Source organism: Orcinus orca, chromosome 20, assembly GCF_937001465.1.
Source record: "Orcinus orca chromosome 20, mOrcOrc1.1, whole genome shotgun sequence".
Classification (NCBI taxonomy): domain Eukaryota; kingdom Metazoa; phylum Chordata; class Mammalia; order Artiodactyla; family Delphinidae; genus Orcinus; species Orcinus orca.
In genome coordinates, this window is record NC_064578.1 from 56,220,067 (window position 1) to 56,232,392 (window position 12,326).

The 12,326-nt window shown below is 41.6% G+C and overlaps 1 non-coding gene across 1 annotated transcript; it reads right to left on the reverse strand.

Annotated features, from left to right (window-relative positions):
- Positions 1 to 11,860: 11,860 nt before the first annotated feature.
- On the reverse strand, positions 11,861 to 11,933 carry TRNAE-CUC (transfer RNA glutamic acid (anticodon CUC)). The gene has a single exon. It is a non-coding gene; the product is annotated as a tRNA-Glu (tRNA).
- Between the last annotated feature and the right edge of the window lie 393 nt (positions 11,934 to 12,326).

Consider the following 12,326-nt stretch of genomic DNA (forward strand, 5'->3'; position numbering starts at 1 on the left):
GAAGCTTGTTGTTTAGTCTCCTTGTAATCATTTTTTTTCTCATTTCTTTTACTGTGGTTGATTTCTAGTTTCATTCCATTGTGGTCAGAAAAGATGCTTGAAATAATTTCTGTACCCTTTAATTGGTTGAGGCTTGTTTTGTGCCCTAGTATGTGGTCAATCCTAGAGCTTGTTCCATGTGTACTTGAAAAGAATATGTATTCTGGTTGTGGGTTTTTTTTTTATGTAATGTCCTGAAAATATCAATTAAGTCTAACTGTTGTATCATTTAGGATCTCTGTCTAGGAGACTTACTGACTTTCTGTCTAGGATATCAGTCTGTTGATGTGAACGGGGTGTTAATGTCTCCTACTATTATGGTGTTCCCTTCAGTTTCTCCCTTTATGTCTGTTAGTATTTTATGTAGTTGGGTGCTCCTATATTAGGTGCATATATGTTGATGAGTGTAATACCCCCTTCTTGTATTGATCGTTTTATCACTATATAGTGTCCTTCTTTATCTTTCTTTATGGCCTTTGTTTTATTTATTTATTTTATATTATTATTTTTATTTATTTATTTTAACTTTTTATTGGAGTATAATTGTTTTACAATGGCGTGTTAGTTTCTGCTTTATAACAAAGTGAATCAGTTATACATGTATCCCCATATCTCTTCCCTCTTGCATCTCCCTCCCTCCCACCCTCCCTATCCCACCCCTCTAGGTGGTCACAAAGCACCGAGCTGATCTCCATGTGCTATGCAACTGCTTCCCACTAGCTATCGATTTTACAGTTGGTAGTGTATATATGTCCATGCCTCTCTCTCACTTTGTCCCATCTTACCCTTTCCCCTCCCCATGTCCTCAAGTCTATTCTCTAGTAGCTCTGCGTCTTTATTCCCGTCTTGCCCCTAGGTTCTTCATGACCTTTTTTTTTTTTTTAGATTCCACATATATGTGTTAGCATACGGTATTTGTTTTTCTCTTTCTGACTTACTTCACTCTGTATGACAGACTCTAGGTCCATCCACCTCACTACAAATAACTCAATTTCATTTCTTTTAATGGCTGAGTAATATTCCATTGTATATATGTGCCACATCTTCTTTATCCATTCATCCGATGATGGACACTTGGGTTATTTCCATCTCTGGGCTATTGTAAATAAGAGTTGCAATGAACATTGTGATACAAGACTCTCTTTTTTTTTTTTTTTTTTTTGCGGTATGCGGGCCTCTCACTGTTATGGCCTCTCCCATTGCAGAGCACAGGCTCTGGACGCACAGGCTCAGTGGCCATGGCTCATGGGCCCAACCGCTCTGCAGCATGTGGGATCTTCCCAGACTGGGGCACGGGCCCGTGTCCCCTGCATTGGTAGATGGACTCTCAACCACTGTGCCACCAGGGAAGCCCGCATGACTCTTTTTGAATTATGGTTTTCTCAGGGTATATGCCTAGCAGTGGGATTGCTGGGTCGTATGGCAGTTCATTTTTAGATTTTTAAGGAACCTCCATACTGTTCTCCATAGTGGCTGTATCAATTTACATTCCCACCAACAGTGCAAGAGGGTTCCCTTTTCTACGCACCCACTCCAGCACTTATCGTTGTAGATTTTTTGATGATAGCCATTCTGACCTGTATGAGATGATACCACATTGTAATTTTGATTTGCATTTCTCTAATGATTAATGATATTGAGCATCCTTTCATGTGTTTGTTGGCAATCTGTATATCTTCTTTGGAGAAATGTCTGTTTAGGTCTTCTGCCCATTTTTGGATTGGGTTGTTTGTTTTTTTGATATTGAGCTGCATGAGCTGCTTGTAAATTTTGGAGATTAATCCTTTGTCAGTTGCTTCATTTGCAAATACTTTCTCCCATTCTGAGGGTTGTCTTTTTGTCTTGTTTATGGTTTTCTTTGCTGTGCAAAAGCTTTGAAGTTTCATTAGGTCCCATTTGTTTATTTTTGTTTTTATTCCCATTTCTCTAGGAGGTGGGTTAAAAAGGATCTTGCTGTGATTTATGTCATAGAGTGTTCTGCCTATGTTTTCCTCTAAGAGTTTGATAGTATCTGGCCTTATATTTAGGTCTTTAATCCACTTTGAGTTTATTTTTGTGTATGGTGTTAGGGAGTGATCTAATCTCATCCTTTTACATGTACCTGTCCAGTTTTCCCAGCACCACTTATTGAAGAGGCTGTCTTTTCTTCATTATATATTCTTGCCTCCTTTATCAAAGATAAGGTCACCATATGTGCGTGGGTTTATCTCTGGGCTTTCTATCCTGTTCCATTTATCTATATTTCTGTTTTTGTGCCAGCAGCATACTGTCTTGATTACTATAGCTTTGTAGTATAGGCTGAAGTCGGGGAGCCTGATTCCTCCAGCACCGTTTTTCTTTCTCAAGATTGCTTTGGCTATTCGGGGTCTTTTGTGTTTCCATACAAATTATGAAACTTTGTTCTAGTTCTGTGAAAAATGCCAGTGGTAGTTTGATAGAGATTGCATTGAATCTGTAGATTGCTTTGGGTAGCATAGTCATTTTCACAATGTTGATTCTTCCAATCCAAGAACATGGTATATCTCTCCATCTGTTTGTATCATCTTTAATTTCTTTCATCAGTGTCTTATAATTTTCTGCATACAGGTCTTTTGTCTCCTTAGGTAGGTTTACTCCTAGGTTTTTTTTTTTGTTTTTTTTTTTTTTTTTTTTTTTGCAGTACACGGGCCTCTCACTGCCGTGGCCTCCCCCGTTGCGGAGCACAGGCTCCGGACGCGCAGGCTCAGCGGCCATGGCTCACGGGCCCAGCCGCTCCGCGGCACGCGGGCTCCTCCCGGACCGGGGCACGAACCCGTGTCCCCTGCATCGGCAGGCAGACTCTCAACCACTGCGCCACCAGGGAAGCCCCACTCCTAGGTTTTTTATTCCTTTTGTTGCAAAGGTAAATAGGAGTGTTTTCTTAATTTCACTTTCAGATATTTCATTATTAGTGTGTAGGAATGCAAGAGATTTCTGTGCACTAATTTTGTATCCTGCTACTTTACCAAATTTATTGATTAGCTCTCGTAGTTTTCTGGTAGCATCTTTAGGATTCTCTATGTATAGTATCATGTCATCTGCAAACAGTGACAGCTTTACTTCTTCTTTTCTGATTTGGATTCCTTTTATTTCCTTTTCTTCTCTGATTGCTGTGGCTAAAACTCCAAAACTATGTTGAATAATAGTGGTGAGCATGACAACCTTGTCTTGTACCTGATCTTAGTGGAAATAGTTTCAGTTTTTCACCATTGAGGACGATGTTGGCTGTGGGTTTGTCATATATGGCCTTTATTATGTTGAGGAAAGTTCCCTCAATGCCTGCTTTCTGGAGGGTTTTTTATCATAAATGGGTGTTGAATTTTGTTGAAAGCTTTGTTGAAAACTTTGCATCTGTTGAGATGATCATATGGTTTTTCTCCTTCAATTTGTTAATATGGTGTATCACATTGATTGATTTGCATATATTGAAGAATCCTTGCATTCCTGAGATAAACCCCACTTGATCATGGTGTATGATCCTTTTACTGTGCTGTTGGATTTTGTTTGCTAGTATTTTGTTGAGGATTTTTGCATCTATGTTCATCAGTGATATTGGCCTGTAGTTTTCTTTTTTTGCGACATCTTTTTCTGCTTTTGGTATCAGGGTGATGGTGGCCTCATAGAATGAGTTTGGGAGTGTTCCTCCCTCTGCTATATTTTGGAAGAGTTTGAGAAGGATAGGTGTTAGCTCTTCTCTAAATGTTTGATAGAATTTGCCTGTGAAGCCATCTGGTCCTGGGCTTTTGTTTGTTGGAAGATTTTAAATCACAGTTTCAATTTCAGTGCTTGTGATTGGTCTGTTCATACTTTCTATTTCTTCCTGGTTGAGTATTGGAAGGTTATGCATTTCTAAGAATTTGTCCATTTCTTCCGGGTTGTCCATTTTATTGGCATATAGTTGCTTGTAGTAATCTCTCATGATCTTTTGTATTTCTGCAGTGTCAGTTGTTACTTCCTTTTCATTTCTAATTCTGTTGATTTGAGTCTTCTCCCTTCTTTTCTTTCTGAGTATGGCTAATGGTTTATCAATTTTGTTTATCTTCTCAAAGAACTAGCTTTTATTTTTATTGATCTTTGCTATTGTTTCCTTCATTCCTTTTTCATTTATTTCTGATCTGATCTTTATGATTTCTTCGCTTCTGCGAACTTTGGGGGTTTTTTTGTTGTTCTTTCTCTAATTGCTTTAGGTGTAAGGTTAGGTTGTTTATTTGAGGTGTTTCTTGCTTCTTAAGGTAGGATTGTATTGCTATAAACTTCCCTCTTAGAACTGCTTTTGCTGCATCCCATAGGTTTTGGATTGTCGTGTTTTCATTGTCATTTGTTTCTAGGTATTTTTTGATTTCCTCTTTGGTTTCCTCAGTGATCTCTTGGTTATTAGGTAGTGTATGGTTTAGCCTCCATGTGTTTGTATTTTTTTACAGTCTTTTTCCTGTAATTGATATCTAGTCTCATAGTGTTGTGGTCAGAAAAGATACTTGATACGATTCCAATTTTCTTAAATTAACCAAGGCTTGATTTGTGACTTAAGATATGATCTATCCTGGAGAATATTCCATGAGCACTTGAGAAGAAAGTGTATTCTGTTGTTTTTTGGATGGAATGTCCTATAAATATTAAATCCATCTTGTTTAATGTGCCACTTAAAACTTGTGTTTCCTTATTTATTTTCATTTTGGATCATCTGTCCATTGGTGAAAGTGGGGTGTTAGTCCCCTACTATGATTGTGTTACTGTTGATTTCCCCTTTTATGGTTGTTAGCATTTGCCTTATGTATTGAGGTGCTCCTATCTTCTTGGATTGATCCCTTGATCATTATGTAGTGTGCTTCTTTGTCTCTTGTAATAGTCTTTGTTTTAAAGTCTATTTTGTCTGATATGAGAATTGCTACTCCAGCTTTCTTTTGATTTCCATTTGCATGGAATATCTTTTTCCATCCCCTCTCTTTCAGTCTGTATGTGTCCCTAGGTCTGAAGTGGGTCTCTTGTAGACAGCATATATACAGGTCTTGTTTTTGCATCCATTCAGCCAGTCTATGTCTTTTGGTTGGAGCATTTAATCTATTTACATTTAAGGTAATTATCAATATGTATGTTCCTATTACCATTTTCTTAATTGTTTTGGGTTTGTTATTGTAAGTCTTTTCCTTCTCTTGTGTTCCCTTCCTAGAGAAGTTCCTTTAGCATTTGTTGTAGAGCTGGTTTGGTGGTGCTGAATTCTTTTAGCTTTTGCTTGTCTGTAAAGTTTTTAATTTCTCCATCAAATCTGAATGAGATCCTTGCTGGGTAGAGTAGTCTTGGATACAGGTGTTTCCCTTTCATCACTTTAAATCTGTACTGCCACTCCCTTCTGGCTTGCAGAGTTTCTGCTGAAAGATCAGCTTTTAACCTTATGGGGATTCCCTTGTACGTTATTTGTTGCTTTTCCCTTGTTGCTTTCAATATTTTTTCTTTGTATTTAATTTTTTTTTTTTTTTTTTGTGGTACGCGGGCCTCTCACTGTTCTGGCCTCTCCCATTGCAGAGCACAGGCTCCGGACGCGCAGGCTCAGCGGCCATGGCTCACGGGCCTAGCAGCTCCGCGGCATGTGGGATCTTCCCAGACCGGGGCACGAACCCACATCCCATGCATCGGCAGGCGGACTCTCAACCACTGCGCCACCAGGGAAGCCCTGTATTTAATTTTTGATAGTTTGATTAATATGTGTCTTGGTGTGTTTCTCTTTAGATTTATCCTGAATTGGACTCTGTGCTTCCTGGACTTGATTGACTATTTCCTTTCCCATCTTAGGGAAGTTTTCAACTATAATCTCTTCAAATATTTTCTCAGTCCCTTTCTTTTTCTCTTCTTCTTCTGGGACCCCTATAATTCGAATGTTGGTGCATTTAATATTGTCCTCGAGGTCTCCAAGACTGTCCTCAATTCTTTTCATTCTTTTTTCTTTTTTCTGCTCTGTGGTAGTTATTTCCACTATTTTATCTTCCAGGTCACTTATCCATTCTTCTGCCTCAGTTATTCTGCTATTGATTCCTTCTAGAGAATTTTTAATTTCATTTATTGTGTTGTTCACCATTGTTTGTTTGCTCTTTAGTTCTTCTAGGTCCTTGTTAAACTTTTTTTTATTTTTTCTGTTCTATTTCCAAGATTTTGTATCATCTTTACTATCATTACTATGTATTCTTTTTCAGGCAGATTGCCTATTTCTTCTTCATTTGTTTGGTCTGGTGGGTTTTTATCTTGCTCCTTCATCTGCTGTGTATTTCCCTGTCTTCTCATTTTGCTTACCTTACTGTGTTTGGGGTCTCCTTTTCAGAGGCTGCACGTTTGTAGTTCCCATTGTTTTTGGTGTCTGCCCCCCGTGGGTAAGATTAGTTCAGTGGGTTGTGTAGGCTTCCTGGTGAAGGGGACTGGTGTCTGTGTTCTGGTGGATGAAGCTGGATCTTGTCTTTCTGGTGGGAAGGACCACGTCCAGTGGTGTGTTTTGGGGTGTCTGTGAACTTAGTATGATGTTAGGCAGCCTCTCTGCTGATGCGTGGGGTTGTGTTCCTGTCTTGCTAGTTGTTTGGCATGGGGTGTCCAGCACTGTAGCTTGCTGGTCATTAAGTGGAGCTGGGTCTTAGCGTTGAGATGGACATCTCTGGGAAAGCTTTCTCCATTTGATATTACATGTGGCTGGGAGGTGGACCAATGTCCTGAACTCGGTTCTCCCACCTCAGAGGCTCAGGCCTGACAGCTGACCAGAGCACCAAGACCTTGTCAGCCTCACAGCTCAGAAGAAAACGGAGGAAAAAAAAGAAGGAAAGAAAAAATAAAATAAAATAAAGATATTAAAATAAAAAATAAAAATATATATTATTAAAATAAAAACAGTAATAATAGGAAAAAGAGAGCAACGAAACCAATAAATAAATCCACCAATGATGACAAGCACTAAAAACTAAGCTAAAATAAACGTAAAAATCAGAAAATGGTCTGTCATATACAGCAAACCCCAAGTCTACAGTTGCTCCCAAAGTCCACCGCCTCAATTTTGGGATGATTCATTGTCTATTCAGGTATTCCACTGATGCAGGTACATCAAGTCGATTGGGGAGATTTAATCCACTGCTCCTGAGGCTCCTGGGAGAGATTTCCCTTTCTCTTCTTTGTTCTCACAGCTCCCGGGGCTCAGCTTTGGATTGGGCCCCGCCTCTGCGTGTAGGTCGCCTGAGGGCGTCTGTTCCCGGCCAGACAGGAGGGAGTTAATGGAGCGGCTGATTAGAGGGCTCTGGCTCACTCAGGCCTGGGGGAGGGAGGGGCACGGATGCAGGGTGAGCCTGCGGCAGCAGAGGGCAGTGTGACGTTGCTCCAGCCTGAAGCACGCCGTGTGTTCTCCTGGGGAAGTTCTCCCTGGATCACTGGACCCTGGCAGTGGCGGGCTGCACAGGCTCCCGGGAGGGGAGGTGTGGAGAGTGACCTGTGCTCGCACACGGGCTTCTTGGTGGCTGCAGCAGCAGCCTTAGCGTCTCATGCGCGTCTCTGGGGTCTGTGCTGATAGCCGTGGCTCGCGCCCATCTCTGGAGCTTGTTTAGGTGGGTGGTACTTTGAATCCCCTCTCTTCGCGCACCCGAAACAATGGTCTCTTGCCTCTTAGGCAGGTCCAGACTTTTTCCCAGACTCCCTCCCGGCTAGCTGTGGTGCACTAGCCCTCTTTAGGCTGTGTTCATGCAGCCAACCCCAGTCCTCTCCCAGGGGTGTGACCTCCGAAGCCCGACCCTCAGCTCTCAGCCCCTACCTGCCCCGGCAGGTGAGCAGACAAGCCTCTCGGGCTGGTGAGTGCCGGTCGGCACCGATCCTCTTGGCAGGAATCTCCCCGCTTTGCCCTCTGCACCCCTGTTGCTGTGCTCTCCTCCGTGGCTCCAAAGCTTCTCCCCTGCCATCCCCCATCTCCTCCAGTGAAGGGGCTTCCTAGTGTGTGGAAACTTTCCTCCTTCACAGCTACCTCCCAGAGGGGCAGGTCCCATCCCTATTCTTTTGGCTCTGTTTTTTCTTTTGCCCTATCCAGATACGTGGGGGAGTTTCTTGCCTTTTGGGAAGTCTAAGGTCTTCTGCCAGCATTCAGTAGGTGTCCTGTAGGAGTTGTTCCACATGTAGATGTATTTTATTTTAATTAATTAATTTAATTTATTTATTTTTGACTGCCTTGGGTCTTCATTGCTCTGTGCAGGCTTTCTCTAGATGTGGTGAGCGCGGGGTACTCTTCGCTGTGGTTCGCGGGCTTCTCACTGCGGTGGCTTCTCCTGTTGCAGAGCACAGGCTCTAGGCATGCAGGCTTCAGTAGTTGTGGCATGCGGGCTCAGTAGTTGTGGCTCACAGCCTCTAGAGCACAGGCTCAGTAGTTGTGGCACACAGGCTTAGTTGCTCCGTGGCATGTGGGATCTTCCCAGACCAGGGCTCAAACCCATGTCCCCTGCATTGGCAGGAGGATTCTTAACCACTGCGCCACCAGGGGAGCCCAAGATGTGTTTCTGATGTGTCTGTGGGGAGGAAGGTGATCTCCACGTCTTACTCCTCCACCATCTTGAAGGTCTCCCCCATTTGTCTCTTTGTAGATTTTTAGATGATGGCCATTCTGTGGGAGGTGACACCTCATTGTAGTTTTGATTGGCATTCCTTTCATAATTAGTGATGTTGCCTATATTTCCATGTGCTTTTTTTTAATACAGGTTGAGTAAAATTTAGCTCTTAACATGGGCTTCGTGAACATCTGCCCGGTTTTGGATTTTTTTTCAATGACCTATCCCAGGACATTTCTTGAGGGCAGGTGTTTCCAGCCCACAGGCCTTGTGACTACTAAATGACCATCAGCACCCGTTTTAAAGTTGTTGTTGTGGGGAAAGACCACAAGGCGGCAGCATTTCTTCATGCCCAAGTCTGGTTACTGTGGCAACAAGAGCCTTAGGGAAAGTCCTGTTCCTGGGTCCTCAACTAGCGTGGAATATGCCAGAAGAAACACCCGAAGTCTTGTGTCTCATTGCTTCTTCTCACTTACCCTTCACTCCCAGGACAAATCCCACCCCCTGCCATATCGCTCTGCTCGGGATCTGTGGTCCTCAGGCGGGTTGACTTCTAGGAAGGAGGCTGGAGGAGGGAACCCCCACCCCCAGGAGATGTGGATCCCAGGGGCCTTTTTAAGGCTCCGCCGGCCCAGAGGACCCACCCTCCTTTGGGTGCATGGGGCTCGGTTCAGCTGTAGGGGGCGCTGCCTGGATCTAGAGATTATGGTCTCAGGCAGAGGGGACCGGGCACTCCAGGGCCAGGGGGCGGGGCTAACTTGCTGGCACACCCTTCTGAGCTCCCTCAGCCCCACGACAGTCCAGTCTTGAAACCCAAGCCTGCTTAGGCTCCAGGGATGTGACACCAGCCCTGGTTATTGAGGCCTGAAGGGGAGTAGAGTTGGCATTTTTGATTTGTTTTAATTTTTATTTTGTATTGGAGTATAGATGATTTACAATGTTGTGGGTTGTTTTTCATTTTTGGGGGGCGGTGGTGGTGTGTAGCAACTTGATACTGTTATATATGGGAGTACATATATTCCGTTTTGGGTTTTTTTCCCATATAGGTTATGACAGAGTGTTGAGTAGATTTCCTTCTACATTACAGTGGGTCCTGGTTGATTATCTATTTTATAAATATTAGTGTGTTATATGTTAATGTCAATGTGCTAATGTCTCCCTCCACCCTTCCCCTTTGGTAACAATGTTTTCAAAGTCTGAGGTTGTTTCTGATTTGTATAGACATTCATTTGTATCCATTTTTAGATTCCACCTTTAAGTGATATCATATGATACTTGTCTTCCTCTGTTTGACTTACTTCACTTAGTATGGTCATCTCTACTTCCTTCCCTGTGGCTGGAAATCCACTATTTCATCCTTTTTTATGGCTGAGTAATATTCCATTGTATATATGTATCACGTCTTCTTTATGCATTCATTTGTCAATAGATATTTAGGTTGCTTCCCTGTCTTGGCTATTGTAAACAACACTGTAATGAACACTGTGGTGCATGTATCTTTTTGACCATGGTTTTCTCCAGATATATGCCCAGAATTGTGATTGCTGCATCCTATGGTGGTGCTATTTCATCTTTAAGGTACCTCCCTATTGTTTTCCATAGTGGTTGTACCAATTTACACTCCCACCAACCATGTAGGAGGGTTCTTTTTTTGGAAGAAAATTTGAAAGAAAGATTTCTGTAATAATGGAAAATTCAAGTCTTCTCCACATATATTAGAAAATTTTTTCCCATCTGAGCTGGGACCTTTACTTGTCCCATCATTAAGAAACATATTTGGGATCAAGTAGTTTTTTAATAAACTAATTAATTTTGAATTATAATACCTGACACAGGGCTAAAAGTTTTAAAGCTGTAAGATCTATTTGCAGCTCTCTGTATGGTTTTGCATCTCTATGTACATTTGTATTCCTGGTATTTTTTACCTCCAGATCATATTGATATAAATTAGTCTGTATAATAGCTTTATTTAACTGGCTTAAATAAAGACTAGTCAAACAAATTTATGCTATAGCAATTAAATGTTTTAGATGATGTTATTAATTTAGCCTAAGAATAAAACATACTCCCAAGTGAACTGCTTAATATATGTCAAGCATAACTGTAAAAAAATTTTTTTTCAAGCCATATGCTTAAATGTTTAGGTTCTTAACTTCTGTGAAATTTTATGCTTACTATATATATAACAAAATTGTCATCAAGAGAAATAATGAGATGAAAGATAGCTTTGTTTTTCTCATGAAATTTAAGAATACTTGTAAAAAACAAGTGAATTAAGTTGATTTAAGTGAGATACATTTTGTAAATGAACTTTTCCACAATGTTTATATATTTTTTAAAACATGTCTGCTTGAAATATTTCCAAAAATTTTTTGATAACTTAGTATAACTTTAAGGTTTCAAGTTAAGGTGAATGGTATTTATTTAACATCCAGTTAATTTTTCCATAAAAATATTGAAACATTGTTTAACATAAGTTTATCTACTTTGGTTTCTTAGTTTTACAGAAACAAGAGATAATTGGGTCTAGTATGTATATATGTATGTGTATTCATTCATTCATTCATTCATTGGTTTATTTATATGACTGTGCTGCATGGCACACAGGATCTTAGTTACCCAACCAGGTGTTGAACCCACACCCCTGGAAGTGGAAGTGTGGAGTCTTAACCACTGGACCACCAGGGAAGTCCCTGTGGCTGATAATTTAAATGAAGGATTCCAAAACAGTACCTCCCAGCACAATTGTCCACATGGTAGAAGGAGTGAGTCCCCAGAACCGCTGCTGCCAGTGTCTGTGTCCCCACAGTGAGCCTCCTGTGTCCCCAGGGGACTCTCCAGGGTCAGCAGTTAGGTCTGACCCAGGCTCCTGTCCAGTTACTGCTTCTGCCCTGGGTCTAGAGCATGTGAGATTTTGTATGCACCCTTAAGCGTGAAGTCTTTATTCCCCCAGCCTTCTGGGACTCCCCAAAGTAAGCCCCACTGCTCTTCAAAGCCAAATGCTCTGGGGGCTTGTCGTCTTGGTGAAGAACCCCTGGGCTGAGGGGCCCAGTGTGTGGTCAGACCTCTCGTCCCTTTGGGAGGACCTCTGCTGTTGTGATTATTCTCTTAGTGTAGGTCACCCACCCTGGGGGTGAGACTTGACTTTCTGGTGACTCTACCCCTCCTACCTGTCTTCTTGTGGTTCTTTCTTAATATTGTTAGTTGTAGAAGATTTTTTTGTTTTGGTCGTGTGGCCTGAAGGATCCTAGTTCCCTGACCCGGGATTGAACCTGGGTCCTCAGCAGTGAGAGCACGGAGTCCTAACCACTGGACCACCAGGGAGTTCCCAGTTGTAGAAGATCTTTACTGGTAAGATCCTGTCTTTTTCATCAGTGGTTGTTCTGTAAATAGTCGTACTTAGTGTGTCTGTGAGAGGAGGTGTGAACTGAGGATTCTCCTACTCCACCATAGTTCTTCCCAATTTCTTTTAAAGAGTAAATCTGTGGTCCATAATGTTTCAAATTTGCCCAATGTAATAAAACGAGTTTAGTGGGAAGGCAGAGAGAATCTCATTCTCACTTAATTGATTTTTATTCCGGAAAGTATTCTATATAGGAAAGCCTCAGGTATCTGAATGAGCATATATGTGTGTGTGTGTGTGTGTGTGTGTGTGTATATATATATATATATATATAAGTATATTTATTTATTTTTGGCTGCATTGGGTCTTCGTTG